General features: G+C 37.1%; 1 protein-coding gene across 13 annotated transcripts in view; it reads left to right on the top strand.

Annotated features, from left to right (window-relative positions):
• The window catches only part of EYA1 (EYA transcriptional coactivator and phosphatase 1), a 460,645-nt gene that overhangs the window by 147,153 nt on the left and 288,321 nt on the right, over positions 1-25,171 (top strand). The window contains exon 1 of one of the 13 annotated variants that reach the window (XM_063817190.1): positions 10,306-10,324. The exons of 11 other annotated variants lie outside the window; for them this stretch is intronic. The gene's annotated coding sequence lies outside the window, so the exon portion shown is untranslated. Of the gene's footprint in view, positions 1-10,305; positions 10,325-25,171 lie in introns of those variants that run through there. One more of the 13 variants, XM_063817186.1, reaches the window with a different exon arrangement.

Here is a 25,171-nt window from a genome sequence, read left to right as displayed (position 1 = left end):
AACTGAATGCTTTATGACTCAAAGGACAAATGCTTGAGGGGATGGTTGCCCCATTTACCCTGATGTGACTATTTCACTTGGTATGCCTGTATCAAAACACATCATGTACCTAATAAATATTTACATCTACTATATACCTACAAAAATTAAAAATTAAAAAAGAATTATTTTAACTACAATTTCAGACAGACTATTTTTTAAACTACCAATTTTAAACAGACTATTGACTTTTTGATATAAAGCTGAAGAAATTAGTCCACTTCTCAGTTCTTTCCCATCTTACAGTTATTTTTTAAGTTATAATCTTTTGACATTGTCAAGATTTATAATATTCTATTATGAAAATTCTAATAGTTTTATCTTAAGTATATGAAATACTGTACTATTTCAGTGAATTTACATTTTGTCACCATTCTTTTGTTTGTTTTAAAATTTTTAGTGGAGTAATTTTTCAAGAAGAGCTATATGCTCATTGATTTTGTGCAAGTTTGAGAGTGTCTATTACCTTCATACTTAAAAGGCACCTTGGAGGAATATAAGATCATTGAGTCTCACTTTTTTACCCTTGTTTTTAGAGATTACACTAATGCCTTCTGTTATTGCATGCTACTGCGGAGAATGATGAGATCAACTTAATCTTTCCACCTTGTGTATGGTTAGATATTTTTCTCCTTGAATATCCCATGATCTTTCTTTGTTCTTGAGGCTTAGTAGCAACTTACATTTGATAGTTTTCTCTATCACTGCTTTTCTTTTTGTGGGGTATGGTGTTTCTTTTTAAAGCATTTATTTACTAAGAAAACTTTATTAATCTTATGTGAAATTAGTGTTATTTTTTGATTGGAAAGTTTAATTATAAATTCAGAAAAGCTGTTGTTTCATTACATTTTAAAATTTTGGTCTGTTTCATTTACTTGATTGATTCCTTTTAGATGCTCATTATGCTTATGTTAGATTTTTTTAAAATCTGTCCCTCATATATCTTTTATAAAATTCATTTTCAATTTTTTTCCTTTTGTTTTGAATTACTTTCTCCAGCTTGTTTGGTGTCCCTGACCATTTCATTCATATTTATTCTATTTATTGTTACTTCCATTGTAGCTTTTATTTTGTAACTGTTTTAGTTTTTTTCTCCTGTTTCTTCCTAGAGCTTTGCTTGCTCGCTTTTTATCACCCTTTATTGTTTTATTGTCTCATCTGAGCTTTTTTTTTCTTTTAAGAAATCATGTAGTCTTTGATTTTATTTAAAACTTTTTTTAAAAAACTTTTTTCTGAACTTTTCTCCACCTCCTTGCATAACGGCTCTGTGACATATGGAGCTCTGGTCTATTGGACATCTTTTTGAAATTCAGCTTTGAACACCAATTAGCTTAGAAGATATTATCACTCATTCAGGAAGCCACTCTGAAAAATTATGGAGAAGCTAGTGATTACTTCTGATAAATTGGAGTTGGCATTTTACAAAATGTACAATCTCTTACATTTAGTAGGAATGCTTAGAATTTGTGCAGCACTTTTCAAATTGGGATATCATTTGATCATGACGTATGCATATCATTTGATCATGACATATGCATATCATTTGATCATGACAACAAAATATGAATATCCAGGAAATATGGCCTGCTTTTTACTATTGAGGGCACTGGTTCCAAGCATCTTTGTCAAGGTCACCAGGCTAATGAACCAGGTCTGGGACATTAGCTGGTTCCACTTGGAACCCATACGGAAGCCTGCCTCTGGTTCCTAGTTTGCTGTTTTTTCTCCCCTTCCTGCTTTGCTCCTTGTGTTGGTGTGAAGATGACCTTTAAGATTACTGTATTAATTGCATACATTCTCCAAATTTTTATTCAATCCTGAGGCTTGATTTATTAAATGACAACATAAACAACAGTGACCACATGTTGTAAGCAATAGCATAGGGCGTGGAGCTTACAGGATGTCTAACAGCTTTGTGGATATGCAGGCACCTCTCTTCTCCACGTGCACCCTTTGATTCTAACCATGTTATCTTTGTGTTGTGGCACCATCACTGTGCTCATCCATGCTGTTTACCTGCCTGGAATGCCCTGCTAGTCTTACCTGACCCGTCAGTCATCTTCCTGGAGTTAATTTCTACTCCAACACAAAACTAAACAAAAAACCTCAAATTAAGCATCATCTTTTTTGAGAAGATATTTTGTCCCCAGCCCCAAAAGTTTGCCAGTTTTCTGCACATTTCTATGATAGTCTTGTCTCATTGCCAAGTAACAGCTGATTTCCTTGCTCATCTCTTCCATGAGTTTTAGCTTCCTTTGGATCAGGGACCATGGCTAATTTTGGTTTTTCATTACCCACATCTGGTAACAATGCTGAAATGTAACAGGTACTCAGAAAATATAGACCAAAATGAAGGAATAGATTGACAAATTTGTCAGTTCAGTCTGCACAGGGATGTGTTGGAGGTTTCTCAATGACTTCACATGATCTTATTTTTTTTAGCACCATTTATTTTGCCTTTATGTATAGGGCAGTTTAAAGAGACTAAGTGAGGAAGGCTTTTTAGGAGACTCTTACAGTAATAGGTGTGATATGAAGATGACTTCAGCTGGGGTCAGAGTAGTTAGAATGGAAGGAAACAGATTGACGCAAGAAATATTGCAAAGACCTCAGAGAGGATATGAAGGAGAAAAGACTCCCTCCCTGGCACAATTAAAAAGAAACAAAAAAATAAATATTTCAAAGAAAGAAAGATCTAGCTGAGTGATGGATTGGAAGATGTGTTCACTCACATGAGTCTTCAGCCTTGTAAGCCCTTTCTTTCCTTTTCACATAGTTAAATTTTATCCATCCTTCATGTGAAATTCAAAATCCATCATCAGTCAGTTTTTGCCACAATAGTGCTTGATATGGTTTGGCTCTGTGTCCACACCCAATGTTACCTTGAACTGTAATAACCCCCTATGTGTCAAGGTCAGGACCAGGTGGAGGTAATTGAACCATATGAGTGGTTTCCCTCATGCTATTTCATAATAGTGAGTGAATTCTCACCAGATCTGTTGGTTTTATAAGGGGCTTTCTCCTTCGCTCGGCACTCATTCTCTCTCCTACCGCCCTGTGGAGAGGTACCTTCTGCCATGATTGTAAGTTTCCTGAGGCCTCTCTGGCCATGGAGAACTGTGAGTCAATTAAGCCTCTTTTCTTTATAAATTACCCAGTCTCAGGTATTTCTTCATAGCAGCATGAGAACGGACTAATACAGTGCCACATAAAAAACTCAAAATCTCAGTGACTTACCACAACATCTCATGCTCAAGCAACTGCAGGTTGACTATGGTTTGGCTGCTTTAGGGCTGGGTTCATCTGGACAGCTGTGTTTTCAATCATGGTGAGCTGGACTTGCTTTGGGGTTTGCTTTGCTTCAGATTTGACCCATGAGTCTCTCATCAGTTTGAGTCTAATGAATACATGATAAAGTATAAAAATGAGTACATTTAAAGCCTCTGCTAGTGTCATGTTTGCTAAAATTTCATTGGCCAAAGTAAGTCACATGATCAGGCCCAACTTTAATAAAATACTACTATATTTTATTATATATTAAAATAATAAATAATATATAGTGTGAGGGTAGGGTACTATATTATTACAGAACAATAATCTAAATACCATTACCATCTATGATTCCTTCAGCCAGAAGCATTAACTTTTGCTTCTGAATTCCCATAGCATTCTGTTTGTGCACAGCACTTTCTACTATGCACTATTTAAAGTATTGGCTTTTTAAGGCAAGAAATGAATATTTTTTAGAGACAGGACAATGTGCTCTCCAGTGGAGCAGATTCAAGTGCATAATAAAAATGCCTATCGTTTAAACCTATTCTAAATATATTCTTAAAATAAAAATGGCATTCTTTATATTTGTGAGCAATTTGTAGACACATCCTTACTGAAGCGTGTAAAAATATTTTCTTTTTATATTTTATTGACTTACATTGGCCGAGAAATGGTTTGTACTTCACAATTTAAGGTACTGGAAGTCAAAATGCATTGAAGTTCACTCAGTAAGGAGCATACATAATCTGGTGCCAAAGAATACATTTTTCTTTGTTTAAAAGATTCCAAATTCCCTTCTAGACAGGTAATTAAGATATTTTAGGGATAGCTTACTTCCTACTTAAGCATGCTTTCTAAAGCAGCTTTATGAAGGAGCCAACTGTCTACTTACTTTTCTGTGAAAGTAGTTCCTAAAATAAATAATTTATTGCATGAATTATAAAACGTTGACCTTATGTAAAGCAATAAGGTTGGTTTTTTAAAAATAAAATACTCGTGAAGTTGTATGATTTAGGATACTTCCACAAAAATAATATATTTGCTTGCTTTAAGAAGCAAAACAAAATAATTATTTATTTATTTATTTATTTATTTATTTTGAGACCGGGTCTCTCTTTGTTGCGCAGGCTGCAGTGCAGTGTCGTGATCTTGGCTCACTGCAGCCTCAACGTCTTGGGCTCAAGGGATCCTCTGGCCTCTACCCTCCACCTCCCCCAGTAACTGGGACCACAGCAGGCACCACCACCCTTGGCTAATTTTTGTATTTTTTGTAAAGACGGGGTTTCTCTGTGCTGCCCAGGCTGGTCTCAAACTTTTCGGCTCAAGCAGTCTGCTCTCCTCAGCCTCCCAAAGTGCTGGGATTACAGTTGTGAGCCACCACACCTGGCACAAACCAAAATATATTTTTATGATAAAAATATAGAATAGTAACATATTTTGGCCTTGTTATTTAGTGCAGTAGAATAAACGTAACAAAATCTCTTTTCTCTGGATGACCCTGGTCTTGGGAAGTTTAGGATGCTATAACAAAATACCATAAATGAGGTGGCTTTAAAAATGGAAATTTGTTTCTCACAGTTCTGGAGGTTGGGAGGTCTGAGAACAAGGTGCCGGCAGATTCTGTGTCTAATGAGAACTCATTATTTTGTTCATGGATGGTGCCTTCAAACTGTGTATTCACAAGGTGGAAGTAACAATGAGCAACCTTGGGCCCCTTTTATAAGGCCACTAATCCCATTCAGGAGGGCTCCACCCTCATGACAGCATCACTTCCCAAAGGCAACACCTAATACTCATATTGGTGATTAGGTTTCAACAGGAATTTTGTGGGGACATAAACATTTAGATCATAGCAACCCTACACAGTGTCCTTTCAAAGCACTAGTTTGTAGCTGGGCTTGGTGTTGTGTGCCTGTAATCCCAGCTACTTGGGGGGCTGAGGTGGGAGGATCTCTTGAACCTGGGAGGCAGAGGTTGCAGTGAGCTGAGATCGTGCCACTGCACTCCAGCCTGGGCGACAGAAGGAGACTGTCTCAAAAACAACAGCAACAAAACCCCCCAAAACCCCTCTAGTTTGTTCTGGTGAGTTCTGTATACTTACATAGTATGACTGAAGACCTCAGAAAGAGCATGGATAGAAAATTTTTCTGAATAATGCGGAGAAATGGAAACTCAAACGAAGGAGAAAGTGCAGAAGCACAAGGACAAAGGAGGCAGTCACTGCACTTGGGTAGTGAGTGGCATTACTATGTAGAGGGTCCCTTAAGCAGAAGGCACTTTTCCTAGAGCATCACCTTTAAACCCCATCGAGCCGTGATTAGATTAACTGACAAAGTTGGCCATAGTGGAGACTCATATGAAGATAATGAATTCATATTTAATCATTTTATTTTTAACTTAAAAGGCATAGGGTATACTTATTTGTCAATGTTTTGAGGTTAGGCCAAAGATTTTCCTTTGAGAATGGACCTGGGTTTGGAATTCAGAATCCTCTTTTCTTACTCCCTAGAATGTCCAACAAATGCATATTCTTATTCCTTTTCTCTACACAAAAGATAGCACACTATACCCACTGTTTTGCATCTTGCTTTTGCGTTTGCTGTATGTTGGAGGTCATTCCATATTAGTGGATAGAAGACTGCTTTCTTCTTTTTATGGTTGTGTAGTATTCTACCGAATGGCTGTGACATTATGATGGACAAGTAAAGCTTCTCCAATCTTTTGCTATTGCAGACAATGCTGTAAGAATAATAACCTCAGAAATATATAATCTTGCATGTGTACAATTACATGTGTGGGATGAATTCCTAGGAGTGAGATTGCTGGATTTCCCCCTGTAGGTGTTGTGTTTACATGTCACCAGCAAAGTGTTAGAGTGCCTGTGTTCTCCACTGCTTTGCCAAGACAGTTTGTTAGAAAATTTTTAAAATTTTGTCAGTATGAGAGGTAAAAAATTATATCTCAATGTGATTTTAATGTGATTTCTCCTATTATAAAAGGAAGTATTCATAGTGGTTAAGAACACAGCCTCTGGAACCCACCACTCAGGGTTAAATTTAGGCTCTAACACTTACCAGCTCTGTGACCTTGGGCAAATGTCTTAACTTTTGGTGTCTCTAATATCCTGGTGTATATACTGCAGAGAAAAAGAATAACCACCTCATAGGGCTGCTTTACGAACTATATGTGTTAGTATGTGTAGAGAGCTAGACTAGTGCCTGGCACATAGTACGTTTAGGCTATTGTTATTGTTGTTATTATTAGTGGAGTTGATATAGAGTTTATATGTTTTAAAGTCAGTTATTCCTTTTCTGTTGAATTTCTGTTATTTCCCAGTCTCTTGTCTATTATTTGTTGATTTTTGTATTATGGGTTTTTATGAACTTTTAATATGTTCAGATTAGCCCTTTATATATAATCTAGTATTTTTGCAGTCTGTTGCTTGCCTTTTAATTTTGCTTATGGTATTTCATGTTATGCATGTTTTAGACATTTACTTGAATTTACCAACCTTTTCTTATTTGTTTTTAGGATTTTGATTCATAGTAAAGCACTTGAAAATTATAAAGCAATTATCCACAGTGTTTTTCTCTAGTACTTTCATGCTTTTATTTTTTACATTTGAATCCTTGATCCACTTGGAAGTTACGCTGGCATTTGTTTACACAAAATACTTAAATTTGCTTTTATCAAAGATCTATTCGAAAGCCCTAGGATTAGTTTTGAAACAACAACAAACCCTTTTTACACTCAGAGTGCATCTTATGCAATATAATTAAATTGCAAAATTACAATAACAAATATAATTGGCACACATGGGTTTAAGAAGAAACACACAAAGTATTTGCCCTATTACAGTCATGGTTAAAGATACACATCATGCATCATAGTCAGGAAAAAAATATTTTGCACACTGAGATAAACAGACAAACAAAACCAGGGTCACCCTGTTTAGCTCAATTTGCAAGTTAAATAGAGCCTTGAGCTGATACTTGTAAAGGCTTGCCTCCTTGGCAAACCTTTGAGAGTCAACTTCTTTAATTTTCTAAATACTTTTGCTCTGGATATGCCTTTGACATTTCTCATCATAGTGGGGCAGCTTTGATGCTCTGTGTAGAAGTGAATGAAGGTGCCTCTTCTTTGTTCTCCACGTTTTAGTAGAAAATCATTGTATTAGTCCATTTTTATATTGCTATAAAGAAATACCCAAGACTGGGTAATTTATAAAGGAAAGAGGCTTAATTGACTCACAGTTCCACATGGCCGGGAAGACCTCAGGAAACTTACAATCATGGCAGAAGGGGAAGCAGGTACCATCTGCACAAGGCAGCAGGAGAGAGTATGAGTGTGTGAAGAAGGACCTGTCAAACACTTATAAAACCATCAGTCTCATGAGAACTCACTCTCATGAGAACAGTGTTGGGGAAACCACCCCCATTATCTAATCACCTCCCACCAGGTCGCACCCTCGACACATGGGGATTATGAAGATTACACTTCAAGATGAAATTTGGGTGGGGACATAGAGTCAAACCATATCAATCATAGAAATGGGAGTGGGGAAAGGGTAATAAAGCTGACTGTACAAACCAACTCTTCTTTTATGATTTCTAAGGCACTCAAGGGGCCAATATTTCTGGAATGAGCAGGCCAGGTTCTCCAAGCTGGCTGTGGCAATTGCCACACCCACAAAAAAATTGTTAGATCAAAAGATGAGGTAGTGCAGAGGGTGGCAAACTCTGCTGCTGTAAAAGCATCCCTAACTTTCACAGTCTTTTTGGATATGAGGGGAGAGCAGGCCTTCTCCTATGTGGATGGTCACCCTGAGAGTCCCCTATTCCTGCCACAAGTCGCAAAGGAATGCAAGAAGAAGAGATTTCACAAAAGTGTTTTTGTTGGTGGTGCTACTTCTAAATGCAAGTCCTACTTTTTAATTAAGATGTATTCTACAAGCAACATAAAGAAAAGTGTGGCAGTACTCTCTAGTCATGTCTTGTATTGCTTGAGCCAGCGCTTCTCAAACTTGACTGTTAATAAGAATCGCCTAGTGAACTTGGCCTGGTTCTAGACCTAGTGATTCTGATGTGCTGCCAGGGTTGAGAACCACTGCATTCATCTTCATTTCATTTTATATTTTTGTGGGAAATGCCACAGTGGAGGATAAAAAATCAAGGTTTCTTCAAGTGAAATTTTGGCTCCACTTGTGGCAGAATTACTTCTGTAATTAAAATGGAGAGGCAGGTAGGCATGGTGGTAATCCCAGCACTCTGGGAGGCCAAGACGGGCAGATCATTTGAGACCAGGAGTTTGAGACCAGCCTGGCCAACATGGCGAAACCCCATTTCTACTAAAAATACAAATTAGCCAAGTGTGGTGGCACACACCTGTAGTCCTAGCTACTTGGGAGGCTGAGGCAGGAGAATCACTTGAGCCCAGGAGGCAGAGGTTGTAGTGAGCTGAGCTCATACCACGGCACTCTAGCCTGGGGGGCAGAGGGAGACTGTGTCTCAAAAAAATGAAACCAAAAACAAAACAACAGCAAAAAGCAGTCATTATCTCAAGAAGGTAGAAGTGTGGAAGTAGAATTACAGGATGATTTTTTTTTTTAATGGAGATGGAAGGACTCTGCCCAAGATTTACCAAAGCAGAATATCTGGAGGTGGATGTATTAATAAGCATCCCAGGTGATTCTGATGTACGCTAACATTCAAAAGCTAATATGAAAGTAAGTCCTGGAATACTTAAAACTAACAAAGTTCAATGAACTGTGTCATATTTTGTATCACTTTCTCTAAACAAGTTTTAGAAGATCTACTTTACAGGTGATTTTAAATACATATAAAATTAACTATGATTTTCAGTAGTAAAAATATACATCAACAGGAGAGTAATGGATCATGGATTAGGTGATTTATAAAGAAATTTGATAACCATACTAAAATGGGACTTGAAAAATCTAAATAGTTTATTTCTATTATGCATATTTTAAAATTCACTTGATTATAAGTTTGAGTTTTTCTTACTGACTTGAGTAAAGCTCATTTACACTTAAATGCAAACTGTGCACCACCAAGTATTTCCCTATAGCCAGTAGTTCAGTTTAATAATTTATTTCTACTTTCTTCCATTTTTAAATTTTAAATTCAAATTTTTTTGTAATTATAGTAAATAAAAATGTGATCTGTATTTTGTCTTCCAACCAGAAAGAGATGCAGGGTGAAGCAAATGCATGAACACACTTCCTGAATGATAATTTCATAAAAAGTAACATAAATAAAACATTTATGTACACCAGGAAGTGATCATGTTACCTATGAAAATAATTGCTATAATTTAGGTGCCTCTCCTGTAAGGAGTAGCTGATATTGGGACCACCCCCCACCATTCCAGCAACTCACATCACATAGGGATGTGAGACCACCAGTGGAACTGCCAAAGAGTAGTAGTTAAACACATGGACTTGGAATTGGAGACACCTAGATTCAAGTCCAGACCCTGCTGTGGTCTGTGGGGATGCTGGGTGCATTACTAACCTTGACAAGCTTCAGTTTACCTACTTTTTAAGTGAGCATGCAAAGTAGTAGTTTATAAGGATTAAATGAGATTGTGAGAGAATGTAGTACCTGCTCAAATAACATTGGTTATCATTTGTCGAAGAAGTAATTATTCCTAGTATCAGATTAGCACCATAGCTAATATGTATGAGTACATTTATTTTGGCCATGTCATAAAAGATTACTGTGTGTAAGAGTATGTTTCTATATTCCAAATATGTAGACCTCAAGGAGAGATCTTTATTCTGGACATCCCATCTTTATGTAGGGTGTACTGAAGGTGATTCTTCCTTTTTTTTTTTTTTTTTTTTTTGAGATGGAGTCTTACTCTGTAGCCCAGGCTGCAATGCAGTGGCACGATCTCGGCTCACTGCAACCTCTGCCTCCTGGATTCAAGCAATTCTTCTGTCTCAGCCTCCCGAGTAACTGGGACTACAGGTACATGCCACCACGCCCAGGTAATTTTTGTATTTTTAGTAGAGACGGGGTTTCTCAAACCCTTGACCTCGTGATCCACCTGCCTCAGACTCCCAAAGTGCCTGGATTACAGGCGTGAGCCACCGCACCCAGCTGATCTCTTCCCTTTTGAATACTATACTGTCATTTAAACAGTTGAATAGTTTTTAGAGTCTTATTAAGTATTTAGTGAAAGGCCCCTGTAAGTCAGGACCTGTGCTAGAGATGAATTGAGTTCCTGACCTCAAGGAGTATGCACTCTTATTGGAAAGAAATGTATGTATAGAAACAACTACAATTCAGTATCATACGTATAATGAAGATAATAGTAAACTGATTACCAAATTTATTACAAAAAAAGACCTTGGTACAATTGTGTGTGCATGTTTGGTGGGGCAGAGTGGAACTCACCATTCAGCTGTAATGAAAATGCCCTGTACCCTTGGGAGCCAGTAATGAGATATACTCAGTTAAACAATGGCAATTGGATAAATTTAACCAGATGGTTTTACAGGGAGGCAAGATTGTAGCAGAGTTGTTGACTGGCGGTTTCAAGGCCTGGGTGGTAGTCAAGGCTGTTACTGGGTGCCTGTTTGAGTTACATCAGTTTCTTCATCTCCGTGCTTCAGGCACCTTATCTGTAGCGTGATAAGTTCAAAGTCATAATCTATGATTTTATCAAGTCACTAGAGTTGCCAGATAAAATGCAGAATGTCTACTTAAATTTTATTTTAGAGAAACAACAAATAAAATTTTTTGGTAAAAGTGTGTCTCAAATATTGCATGGGACATGCTTATACTCAAAATTATTCTGCAATTCAAATTTAATTTATCTGAAATTCAAATATTATTGGGCATCCTATATTTTTTATTCACTAAATATGGCAACCCTACAAGAAATTCCAAGTGAATTAAAATTATTAAAATCTAGCTCTGCCAGTATTGGTGGTAAAAACTGAGAAGCCAGGCAGTTTATTTCCCTATAAAAGAAATATGTGGAGCAGACAAAGAAGAATCAGAGGGGAAACTATTTGAAAACCAGGTATAAAATAAAATATATACAGATAGGAAGTGTTCACACAGCTCACATATCTGTCATGGCGATAGTCAAGTCCTTTTTGTATCACCTAGTCAAATGGGATTTCAGAGGGAAGAGAAGTGATCTGGTATTGCATTATTCGAAGACACCAGTGATTAAAATTTACTGAGAGAGACATTTTTAAAATCATTTTGTTTTCCTAGGTTCAGATTTAGCAAACACTTATCAAGCACCTAATATACATATATCTGGTACCTTACTAGGTACTTTGACATGCATATCTCATAAAATGAAGAGCACTGTTAGTAGGTCCTGGAATTAAGAGATCTTTGTTGAGTCTAAAAAATTATGGTGTTAAAAGAGACAAGATACAATGTTTACTGTTGTTCTAGTTGCACACACCACAATATAAGTTTACAGTTCACCATAATTTGTGTCTGAGAATTATACGAAGTGTGTCTTTAGCTAAAATAGTTAAGTGTAATTTGCCATTTCCAGAAAAACTGACTTTCCGGCTGGAGTTTTTAAACCATATGGAGCTCAGCAGTTCTGTCAGTGAATCACGATCCTGACTTTGTGTAGCCGAGGCCGGATTGCTACTGTATTTCAGTGTCCATTTTCCCAGAGGCGAATGCTCCTTCTACTATTCAGTCCCAAAGTTGTTTTAGCATCCAGCATGCATGAGCTAAGACTTTTCCTGCTTTTCTTTACGTAGATGTAGTATAAAATATGGCCTGGTTTATGCTTTCAATCATCTAAATTTGTCCAGGCATGATAGAGAATGCCATACAATTTTCTTTTGGTAGTTAGAGCTTTACTGACATAATTGCAGCCCAATCACATTTCTAAGATAACTAGTACAATATGTACATATATAATTCAAAGTTTCCTGCAGGATTTCAAGCAAATAATGACCATGTTTTAAATCATCTCAAAACCAGACACTCAGAAGTGAAAGTGCTTTTTCATCATCTGGGCAAGATTGCTCCAGGCAAATTTGTTTATTCCTTCTGTTTTTGACATCCTTCCCCCTAGGGGACCCCGGCTTCCTTTTTATCCCAGGCCTTGCCTCATATTCTGGACTAGTCTCTTTCTTCTATCCCACCACCCAAATTTAATATACCATGCTATTGTCTTAAAGTCATATCAAGTGACTTGTAGGTTAATATGATAAATTTATTCTAGTATGCTAATAGAATGTAATGGCAGTATGAGTTATTATTCCAGATGATATATTTGCATTTTAATGGTGACCTTCTATGGCTTGACACTAAGTTATCATAAATTGGAATGGGTAGACATTGAGGGGAGATTTATTTTTTGCACAGCCTCTCAAACCGTATCAAATCACACCAATAAACATCAAGCTATCTGGCTTAAGTTGGGGACTGACTTAAAATGTAAAGATTATGAAGATTTGGCTGAGGTAAGGAATCTATGTTGCTTTTAAAGGTCTTTTACCTTTTATACCAGTAGAAATAAAGTCATAATAAGTTGTCCTTATGTGTGTGTGTATGTGTATGTGTGTGTGTATAAAAACTCATATGCTGTAGTGAAATGATAATGAAATGCAGAATGTAGGTAATTTCCTCTCATTTGGAACACAGACTTAATAGATATAAAAAAATAGATACATCAAGATCGAAGTTGTGTATAGTCATTGTTAGTCACTTGACAGCTTACCCAGAGTAAATACTGATTGATGGGAGGTGATTTCCTGTTTGTTTGTTTGTTTGTTTGTCTGTTATGTACATACACGAGACTCCTAGAGAAAATAGAGAGTCAAAAGGAGGAACACCGAAACACCACTGGAAAATTAGGAGTGAAAGGACAAAGCAGTGCTTGCAACAAAGTGAAGAAGGGTAGAGGGCACTTTGAAGAGGAGATGAAAAATCAAGACTCAAGAAGTTGTCTCCTAACCATTAGCAATAATAGCTTCTGACACCAGTAGAAGTTCTAAGTCAAGTCTGGTTTCTATTTTCCTCATACTTGGAGGTCAGTCTTTCAAATTACATTGCTATCATACATATTTGTTCCCTAGGAATATGTCTGATCTTTTTTTCTTTCAAGATGGGTGTGGTGAATTAGAATAAATTTATTCATATGCTAATGTTTTCATACATTTATCTTCTGTTCAGATCTCTCCCTAGAGGGTCACTCTCATACCTTTACATGCTTTCTTGGCATCCCTTTTACACAGGACATGGAGAGCACAATTAAACATGCCTGAAATTGACATCGTTGTGTGTTTCAGTTCCATTCCCATTCACCCTGACAGTCTTTTACTATCCAGCCCCATCATTCCTCATTTTAAAATAATTCTCCACTTTTGCTGTCAAGTCTATCTCAACCTGTTCCTTAAATTTCCCTGACTGCGTTATAAAATAATTGCCAACATTATCCCTCTATCTGTTTTCTTGCGCCTTTCTGGCATACACAGCCAGAATGATCCATCCAAAAGGCAGTTCTCCTAAAGCTACAGTGTAAATCCCAAGGTTCTTGGTATACGAAGCTTGCCATGCCTCAGCCTCTCCAGCAACACTCAGCCCATTTCTTACCCCACATTTTATATTCCAGATTGAGTTAGATTCTCTATTCATAAATCTGTTATAGTCATGTCACACTGTATTTAAATAATTTATTGAGCTTTCTATAGTTTTCAACCCACCCCCATTCCTGCAAACAAGAAACAAGTAAGCAAGCAAATAATCTCTGGTCTCTTAGTGGGCAGGGGCAGAATTTTGCTTGTTTTCATTTGCCTCATGTAACATAATGGCTCTGAGCAGGTCCTGGAATCAGACTGCACTCAGCCCTAACTCCGTCATCTAGTAACTGAACTCTTTCTAGTAAGTTCCTTAGCACCTCTGTGCCTCAGTTTCTGTGTTTGTAAAATAGAGATGATTCTACTACTTCACAGGCATAAATTTCAGGCATTTACGAAAGTATCTGGCATAGACTAAGCAACCCACTGTTATATATTATTATAGAGAAAGTGCTCAGTATCTTACAAAGTGGAAGGTGTTTAAAGGGAAGTCATCACAAAGAAAGGACCAACTGGATTTAGTGAGGCTCTGACTCTAGCAGTGAGAGGTGACTCAAGTCTACTTTGCTCTGGAAGCTGAGTTTGACCAAGTGTACCTCCCCTAGATGTTATTTAGAATGTGAGGAAAACCCCTAAGCGGAGGGTCCCCAGCTCCACACCCCCCAGACACACCCTCGTTGATTTAGTGTCCCAGTTTCTTTGAAGGACAGCCCATTCTGTGTAGAATTGGCTCCTGCCAGAGCTGGCAGGGGGCACCTTGTCTTTGTCTAAATTAAATTTGAACAAGCACCTAGTTTCTGTTTGGGAGTTTAATGGATGCCTTCCTCAGGAGGATGTTTGCAGTTCATGGCTTAATAGTCGTGCAAAGATGATGCATACTTGGAGTCCAAAGAGCAGTCATTCTTTAGTGACTCATTTCTTCAGCCTCGCTTGTGACTCCAGTATAGTCTCTGAAAACTCACTCAAGGACTTTCCAGGGTCCTATCTCTACATATTTACCTTAAATACCAATTACATTTACTTTAACCGACTCGGAGATTGATTGCCCAGCAGCAGAAGAGGTCCTGAGGTCCTGCCTGATATCTATGGTTGTTGGAACCCTTTTCTCTTCACATGTGAAGAGAGGTCCTGTGAGGGCCCTTGGCTGAGCTTGTCTAGCCATGTGGTCTTGTAGATGGAATATAGTTTAGTAGCGAAGGTTCATGAACATCCTATGCTCTTCTTCCTCTTTTATTTACCGCTTCTCAGTTTGTGTGAAAATATTAGCATCTAGAAGGGTTCTGAGATCAGATTAATCAATAGGAAAAGTCTGAACATAATTCTACTCTATTAGAATATTTCGATGCAAATAGGTTCTCTCATGGCAAGAGACTAATGTGATTGGATTTAAGAGTCTTTAGGTTTATTTTTTAAAATTGGTAGATAAAATTGTATGTATTTATCATGTACAACATACTGTTTTGAAGTATATATACATTGTGGAATGAGGAACTCCAGCTAATTAACATATTCATTACCTCACATAGTTACCATTTTTGTGGTGAGAACACTCTACCTCCACACTCAGCATTTTTGAAGAATACAATATAATGTTAGCTATAGTCACTGTGTTGATCAATAGATCTCTTGAACATATCCTTTTTAGCTACCTGAAATTTTTTATCCTTTCATTAACATCCCCCCAGCAACCTCCACTCTGCCCCCAACCACCCTAGTCCCTGTACCATTCTACTCTTCACTTCTAGAAGATCAACTTTTTTAGATTCCACATATGAGTGATCTGGACTATTTATCTTTCTGCTCCTGGTTTATTTAATTTAATGTCCTCCAGGGTCATTTATGTTCTCGCAAATGACAGGATTTCCTTTTTATGGCTGAGTAGTATTCCATTATATATACCACAATTTAAAAAATTCATTCATCCAGTGATGAACTTTAAGGTTGATTTTATAACTCGGCTATTGTGAATAATGCTGCAATAAGCATGGAAATGCAGCTATCTCTTTGACATACTGATTTTCTTTGGGTAAATACCTGGTGGTTGGATTGCTGAATCAAAGGGTAGTTCTGTTTTTAATTTTTTGAGGAACCTCCTTAGTGTTTTCCATAATGGTTGTAGTAATTTACACTCCCACCAAGAGTGTGTGAGGGTGCCCTTTTCTCCACATCCTTACCAACACTTATCTGTTATCTTTTTAAAATAGCCATTCTAACAGGTGTGAGGTGAGAGCTTATCATGATTTTAATTTGCATTTCCCTGATGATTAGTGATATCAAGCATATTGTCATATACCTGTTGTCTGTTCTCTTTTAAGAAATACCTATTCAGGGACTTTGCCCATTTTTAAATTGGGTTGTTTTCTTGCTAGTGAGTTGTTTGAGTTCTTATATATTTTGCATGTTAATCCCTAATCACAAGCTTATCCAACCCATGGCCCGTGGGCTGCATGCGGCCCAGGATGGCTTTGAATGCGGCCCAACACAAATTTCTAAACTTTCTTAAAACATTATGAGATTTTTTGTGTAATTATTTTTTAGCTCATCAGCTATCTTTAGTGTTATTATATTTTATGTATGGCCCAAGATGATTCTTCTTCTTCCATTGTGGGCCAGGGAAGCCAAAAGATTGGACACCCCTGCTTTAGCAGATATGTAGTTTGCAAATATTTTCCCCATTTTCTTGATTGTCTCTTCATTCTGTTGATTGTTTCCTTTGCTGTGCAGAAGTGTTAGTTTGATGTATGTAATCTCATTTGTCTTATTTTTGCTTTTGTTGCCTGTGCTTTTGGGGTCATATGATTGCACTTTAATTGATGACTCTTCCTTTTTTTTTTTCTTAGACAGTTTACCATGCTAGAAAAAGTGAGTGAGGTTAAAAAAATGTGAGGTAGATACCAGGCTTTTTCTGGCTCTTGAGAATTTAATTGACCAACAATAATTGGTGGTAATCGACTGACACAATTGGTTTCCCCATGGTTCCTTGAAAAGAGCATATGGTAGAAGATGTAAAGACAGAGGGTAAAAGCTGGGCCACTTTGAAGTTGCTGTAACTCTTTTAGGCCACCAAGATAGCATTTAGTAAATTAGGTGTTTTGTTCCAGAGGTTAGTTCACATAAAAGAAATTGGCTCAAAACATTGAAAAAAATGCTGGTATATTCGCTCTGTGGGTAGCTATAACTTCTAAATTACAACAAGCTTAAGTATTATAAATTAGAAACAGAATAATCTGTTTTCCTATGAATATTTAACACAGAGCTATAACATTTCGCTTAGATATAAATAGAAATTACAGCTCATAGTTAATTAAACAATTCAGAAACCCTTCCTGTTTTACAATCTGTTTTCAGTATCAGGGTATAATCTAAGTGAATTAAGTGCAAAGACCCATAATACAATGATTTGCATAGGGCTGCCAACAAAAATAAACCTGACTGTGATTAAGGCTATGACAATGGTGTTAGCTTAGCTGTACAGGCTCATGGAAGCATGCAAAACAAGAGCAATTAGATTCACAAACTGATTTATTACATGGGCAGCAGGTGTTGAGTTTTATGGAAATTGGGGATTATCAGACTTGCCTCTACATTTTTCAATTTAATTATATGACCTCTTCTTAGAAATCATTCACTGGAACATTTTCAAAAAATTAGGCATAGTGTCTGAATTTGTGAGTTTTTTAAAAAAGTTAACCTGACTTAGACATTTTTAATACTTGCCTTGGGTTTTAGTAGTATCAGAATAAAACCAGTGTTTAGGAATAGTAATTCACTTCCAACCTTTTGCAAAACTTTGCTTTTAGAGTCTGCAATGTAGTAAACAAAGCATCCACACTGCTCGTGGGGTTGTTGCTGGGGAATGATCCCCTGGCAAGGCATTCCCTTTCATGGTGGGAGAAGGGAGAAAACTGTAAGACATTACCTTTTCACCCAGGGAGACCACTCATATCTGCTAATTGCTGAATCATGTGTGTTTTTATTGATTGGTGGAGGAGAGGTGGACTTCCTAGGAGTTAATTTTGTTGGTCAGTGAAGAAAAATAACCACTACAGAATGTTGTCTTACAACTGAATATAAGATATAAGTAGTTCCAATCATTGCTAGAATTAAATTTAATTTTGTTTATTTATTTACTTTTTTGAGACAGAGTCTTGGTCTGTCGCCCAGGCTAGAGTGCAGTGGCGTGATCTTGGCTCACTGCAACCTTTATCTCTCAGGTTCAAGCAATTCTTCTGCCTCAGCCTCCCGAGTAGCTGGGATTACAGGCACGCCACCAGGTCTGGCTGATTTTTCTATTTTTAGTAGAGATGGGGTTTCACCATGCTGGCCAGACTGGTCTCGAACTCCTGACCTCAAGTGATCCACTTGCCTCAGCCTCCCACAGTGCTGGGATTACAGGCGTGAGCCATCATGCCCAGCTCTAAATTTTACTGAACTCCTAAATGAATTTCACATCAAATTAGAACTATTACCACAGTTCATTTGCTGTTATTTTTATCGTGAAAAAAGTTGTCACAGCCATACTATGGTAGCAAATTTGAAATTTTTAATTGTTTTATTGCAAGAAAGAATTATCTTTTATAGCAGGAAATTTTATGGAATCACTATTTATCTCTTTAATATGTAGATTTTGCGTCTCAGTTTCTTTTCTTTTTTTTTTTTTAAGTATAAATTTGCAAGATCCTTAGCCTTGAGTTGGTGGTTTGCCTGAGTATGTTTTGCAATGTGGTATCTTCCAGAAGTACAGAAAATGGCCATAAACTACTTAGGAGTCCACTATTGCTATGTTTGTAAATACTATATTGCTTAGGCCTTAAGAGATGGCATGAAGCTTACACAAGTTTTAAAACTTACAGTTCCGTTTCTGCTTGTGAACTTGTTTAATGAATATTTTATTGAATTTGGCTTTAAAATATTCACAAATATGTTTCTCATGGTTAATTCAGTTATTTACAGGGTATTTTCCTTATACATATTTTAGATTATAAATGCTTGACTTAAAGCAGCTGTGTATTCACTTCTTTTCTAACCCTTGGCATGTAAACCTTGCTCTAGGCCTTGTCTTCATTTACCTTTCACCAGATTTCAAATGTGCAGCATTTTTCTTGCACTTTTGAAACCGAGCAAATTATTCACAAATGTTATATGGTAACTGCAGTTATTGGCCTACTTTTCTTAAAATTCCTTTGCCCCTGTGTTTTACTTGAAAGAATACTGATTTTTGCTAGAGTGTACATTGCTGAGGCCATAAGAGTAATTTGAATGCATAAGTAAAAATAATTTATCTTAACCTACTATTGATTACGTCTTCATTTAAATTTTGTAGCGTTATTGTTACATTGTTGAAACTGCATAAGATAACACATTGATTAGATGGAGGAAACGTATAATCTAAAAAAAAATAAGCAAACTGGAACTCTTAAGTGAATTAACATTACAGTGTAAAGCATGTTTATGTGCAAGGAACCAAAGCTTCTACATTTTTAACATTGTCTTGCTTCTAGGGTTTGTCTGGAATCTATGAAATAAACCACTGTCTAATTTCAGATGTACAAAGTCAGAATGTGAAATTATATGCCAAGCTATTGTGCCTTAATATAATAATTGTACTTTATAATAAAACCTAATAAGTTTAAACTGGATTTTATTTTGAAAATTCTTATAATTAATCTAATCTAATCCTTTGTAAACATGAAAAGCCTCTTAAAATGATTCAGTATTTCACAACATAAAGTTTCACTTGGAAAAAATATAATATATAATATATAATGAAATTAACCATATTTAAAATGTTCAAAGTAATGAAAATTCTTTCCTTCTCTAATGGGAGTAAAGTGATTTTTACAGGTGGTATTGAATAAGGAGACTTTCAGAAAGTTCCTATGACAGTTTTCTATTAGTAATTAATTCTCCCTGGTCTTTTTATGTAGTAAGGAAGTTGCTTCTTTAAATCTAAATTCCTTAAGGACTGTTTTACTGTTTGTATACAAATGGCTATTGTATTACTGTTTACTGGATAAACCACATGGGCACAATTCCAGGTGTTGTAACTGCTAAGAGCATGTTTCAGCCAGCCGTAGAGGTAGGGCAGTGGGGCTGGCAAGTGGAAGATAGAACAAGATAATACTTGTTCCTAAAGGACATGTGTGCATATCTTGCCTTATTACTAAAAACTATCATTCATTCTATCATAAAGACACACGCACACATATGTTCATTGCAGCACTATTCATGATAGCCAAGACATGGAATCAACCTAAATGCCAATCAATGGTAGACTAGATAAAGAAAATGTGGTACATTTACACCATGGAATACTATACAGCCATAAAATAGAACAAGACCATGTCCTTTGCAGGAACATGGATGGGGCTGGAGGCCATTATCCTTAGTAGATTAACACAGGAATAGAAAACCAATTAGCACAGGTTCTCACTTTTAAGTGGGAGCTAAACGATGAGAACATATGGACACACAAAGAGGAACAACACACACTGGGGCCTATCAGAAGGTGGAATGTGGAAGGAGGGAGAGGATCAGGAAACACAACTAATGGGTACTAGGCTTAATACCTGGGTGATGAAATAATCTGCATAGCACACTCCTGTGACACAAGTTTACTTTGTAACAAACCTACACATGTACCCTGAACTTAAAAGTTAAAAGAAAAGGCCGGGCGCAGTGGCTCACGCCTGTAATCCCAGCACTTTGGGAGGTCGAGGAGGGTGGATCACGAGGTCAGGAGATTGAGACCATCCTGGCTAACACAGTGAAACCCCGTCTCTACTAAAAATACAAAAAAATTAGCCAGGCGTGGTGGTGGGCGCCTGTAGTCCGAGCTACTGGGGAGGCTGAGGCAGGAGAATGGCGTGAACCCGGGAGGCGGAGCTTGCAGTGAGTTGAGATCGCGCGACTGCACTCCAGCCTGGGCAACAGAGCGAGACTCCGTCTCAAAATAATAATAATAATAATAATAAATAAATAAATAAATAAACTGTCATTCTGTAGGCAGGGGATGTCATCTGCCAAAGACAGACAATTCTTACCTTCTCCTGCTGCCATCTCTTCCCATCTCTTCTCCCTATTCTTAGTCCATTAAAAATATACTTGTTATTATCTGTTAAGATAGTTTTCAAAAGTAACTGAACATAAAAGGTGGCTCCCGTGTTTCCTCAGTATTCATTTAGCAGATCTGCCCTTCAGACGCGCCACTCCCTGGGGCAAATCTGCTGTCCTGTGCCAGGGGCATTTACCGAGGCCCATTTTTAGGGCTCCCTTTTCCTGAACCAAGACTCCATCTTGGAGTACATTTTAAAAGGAGATGTCAGTCGGCCACTGCTAATGGACTGGCATCAACACATAACCTGAGACCCATTTGCCAACGTCCGGTAGGATCATAGTTCCTGCAGGGCTGATGGTTGCCATCTAGAGTGAAATAAACCCAGTAGTTCCTTCCACATGGGATGCTGGTTGGCATTAACATGATGCTTGGTACAATCAAGTCAGCTTTGCTTCTTAAGTTAAAAAAAAAATCTACATTTTAATTAAATACCCGTATAATTGTGTTGGCTATATTCAGTAAGCTAAAAACAGTCGTAGAAAACAACATGTGTCTCACACCTTCATGGACTGTTAGTAACCCCCGCATAACTGAACTTGGGATTGCAGGTTTTACTGTGGCTCTGAGGGGCAGAAGTTGATTCCTGTGTGTTAACTTGCTACAGCTGCCATAATACTGCCACAGACTGGATGGCTCAACAGAAATTGATTTTCTCACAATCTGGAGGCTAGAAGTCTCAGACCAAGGTGTCAGCAGGATTGGTTTCTTCTGAAGCCCCTCTCCTTGTGTCTTCACATGGTCTTCCCTCTGTGGTTGTCTGTGTTCTAATCTCCTCTTTTAATTCAGTCATATTGGATTAGGACCCACCCATAAAACCTTGTTTAACCTTAATTGCCTTTTTAAAACCCCGTCTCCAAATCCAGTCACCTGCTGAGGTACTGGGGCTAGGGCTTCAGCATATGAATTCTGGGGAGACACAGTGTAGCGTTTAACAATCTGTTTTGGTCTCTGATTAAATATCCTCTTCTCTGTAGCCCTATCAGAATGAGGAGTTCCTGTTTCCTCTGGCCCTGCACGTAACTACAGAGTTCAGCCTCTTCAAACAATGCTCCATTTTTTTTTCTCTTAGTGCTTTTTTTTAAAAAAATTAAAAGAGAACACAATGAAATGCAGAAAGTATTTATATATGAGGAAGCAGAAGTCCTGAGTTCGAGCCCTATGGCTGCCATCGATTAGCCATATGGCCTTGCAGATGCTCCTCAGCCATATGTGCTTTATATTCTCTATAAAATGAAGAGGTGAGTCCAGAAGACTGCTTGGGTTTCTCTTAAAGCTAATATTTTGATGCTCAGTGTTTTTTTTTCATCCAATCATTGGTTTATTCATTCACCAGTTACTTGAGCGTCAATAGAGTGACTCGCTTTATATGATCTTCCTCCCAAGAAGGATTAAGTGTATCCAATTGAAGTAGCCAGAGCTTCCTCACACCTTTTAACCCACCCATCTGCTTTCATGGTCAGTGCTGCTTTATAGCATTTGAATCAGTTCCTCAATGAAAAATCTTGAAGTTTTAACATGTTACAACCAACCTTCTCTGCTAAACAGCTCTTCAAGTTGTGGATTCTTTTCTACTTGATGTTTGCTTCCAAAAACTATTTCCTAAAGATGTTAAAATTTTTCACTGTGATTTTTAAAACAAGTTTTAAGACATGATTCACACAATAGGTTCTCAAAGTAGGCTTATCTTGTAAGCTCCCTAAATAATCTTCTTTCATATCTATACATATTTTTTTCAGCTCCTCTAATAATTTTCTCAAATAACATACATTTTCTCTATAAATATTGGTGTTGATGTGTCCAATATTCGCATTTATATCTTTATATCTGTCTATAAACAACAAATTTTCTACTTATTTTATTAAAAACATAAGTCGTAAAAGCCTTTATAGTTCTGTTTATTGCGTAGGATAACATTAACACAAAGAACCAGGAAGGTTTAATTCTGAAATAACTATTTCAGCATGCAATACCCCATGGTTACTTAATTAAGCAAATCAAGAAACCTTGTCAGTCAGTTTTAATGGTGGAGAATCATCTCCCTTCAGGAAGTTTTGTGGTCAGTGGGCAAAAATGGCAACCATCTTCTCAAAAGTTAAGGCATTATTATGTACTAAAGGTCACCCACAACTTTTATAATAGAGAACCAGCTGTGTAAACTGCAAGATGTTGTCAAAAGGAAGTGCCAAGCAAAACTTTGGTGCTGTTTGCTGACTATGCTGAAGGGCAGAGAAGCTAAATTCTTGCCAGTAGTTTAGAAAATTGTTAGGAAAAGCATAGCCTCTGGGAGGTGCCTATTCCCCAGGGCCTGGGATCCAGTCCTGGAGATCACACTTGGCCCTGGACCTTGGTCCTCAAAACCTACCTAATGACAAAGGCCTGGATCCTGCAGGGTTGGGCTCAGGCAGCAGCTGGGCAGGCTGCACTCCTAACTCACAAAGCTGCAAGTTCTTAAAACCTGGAAGTAATTCTTTAGATGGTTTGGAATCAGCAGCAGCTATGATGTGGTTGCAGCATTGTCAACTGAAGTTGATTAAAATACATGTCGTTCTCGATGACATTATAATTAAAATAACCCAATTTCCAAATCATGTGCAAGTTTTTGCAGGCCTAGAGCAAGAGTTCTTTCATGGATTAAAAATGTGTTCATGTTCTGTACCACATGTTCTGAAACCATTGCTATTAGCTCTAATTGCACAGAAGCAGTCAAATGGTACTTGTTAGGCCTCTGCTGTCTACCTAGAACTGTTCAAAAACATACATGGGCCAGGCCCAAGTTGCTTAGACTACAGTTAAAGAGATAAAACAGGCTTATGTGTAAAGGTTAGTGAGCAGAATGGTATTTAACAATAATGGCTTCCCTTATGTATGTACATTATGATGCATCTCTGTATTTATTTTTATCTATTGATTCTTTATGTTTTAAAACAAAGCGTTTGTAGGAATTGCCATATAGTACAATAATAAATAGTACAATAATAGTACAATACAATAAAAATAATAAAGAAACTATGGTAGGAAAAAAAAAGATAGAAAAGTAAAATGAACCTAGGGATAAAAGTAGTTAACAAAGATAAATGTTCCAGAAAGCCCTAAAAGAGAGTGGCTCAAGAAGTAGGTGGAAAGCCGGAAAAAGAGTCACAAACCAATCGATGTGTGTTTTTCCCCTCTCTTTGTTCTGACCACCAGGAAGTTCAGTTACAGAATTAACAGCATCCGTCACATAAAAACATACCAGTTGCTCAAGAGAAACAGCTTTCCTGGCGTGAACCCTAAAAGAATTTTCTCCATTGCCTCTCCATCAGGAAGAGATGGTAGAAAATGTCCTCAAATAACATCCATAGAGTAAAATGACATCAGATTTCATCTTGTTTCTTAGAAAGCCCTCAACATAAAACAGGAGATACATTCTAAAGCCTAATTTCTAATGAGAGGCTGAAGGGATGCAGTGCAGTTGAAGAGGCATGTAGATCTGCCTTCATGCAAGCATAAAATTTAGACTATCCCAAGAAATCAAGAAGTTGGACATTCTTTAGTTAATTCTCATGAATGTTCTTGTGAATCTGTGCTTTTATTATTATTTTGCTGTTGTTTTAAAATTAAGGTGTAACATACACCTAGTAAAGTGTGTAGAGACCAGCTAATTTCAAGTATATAGTTTGGTAAATATTTACATCTTTAAACACTTGTTTAAAAGTAACACCCACATCAAAATTTAGAACTGTGTAGCAGCCATTGGCTCCCTCATCCTTATTCCCAACCGATATCTATCACTTCTCTGACTTCTGGCACGACTGATTGGCTGTGCTTCTAAGTGGGATGCATATATAAATTGAACCATACAGTATCACTTTTCTTTCAGTCTTGCTCAATATAGTGTCTGCTAGATTCATCCCTGTTCTATGTTTAGCAGTTGTTCATTCTTTTTCATTGCTATGCAGTATTCTGTTGCATGACTACATCCTAATTTATTTATCCTTCATATCATTTATCCTTTATATCATTGATATATATTTATCCTTTATATCATTGATATATATTATATGATCCTTTATATCATTTATCCTTTATATCCTATATCCTTATTTTTTATCCTTTATATCATATATTTATATCATGATGTATATTTATCCTTTATATCATTGATGTATATT

The sequence above is a fragment of the Pan troglodytes genome, chromosome 7 (assembly GCF_028858775.2).
Source record: "Pan troglodytes isolate AG18354 chromosome 7, NHGRI_mPanTro3-v2.0_pri, whole genome shotgun sequence".
Taxonomy (NCBI): Eukaryota; Metazoa; Chordata; class Mammalia; order Primates; family Hominidae; genus Pan; species Pan troglodytes.
The sequence above is the reverse complement of the archived record's forward strand: the minus strand, read 5'-3'. Positions and strand labels throughout refer to the sequence as shown.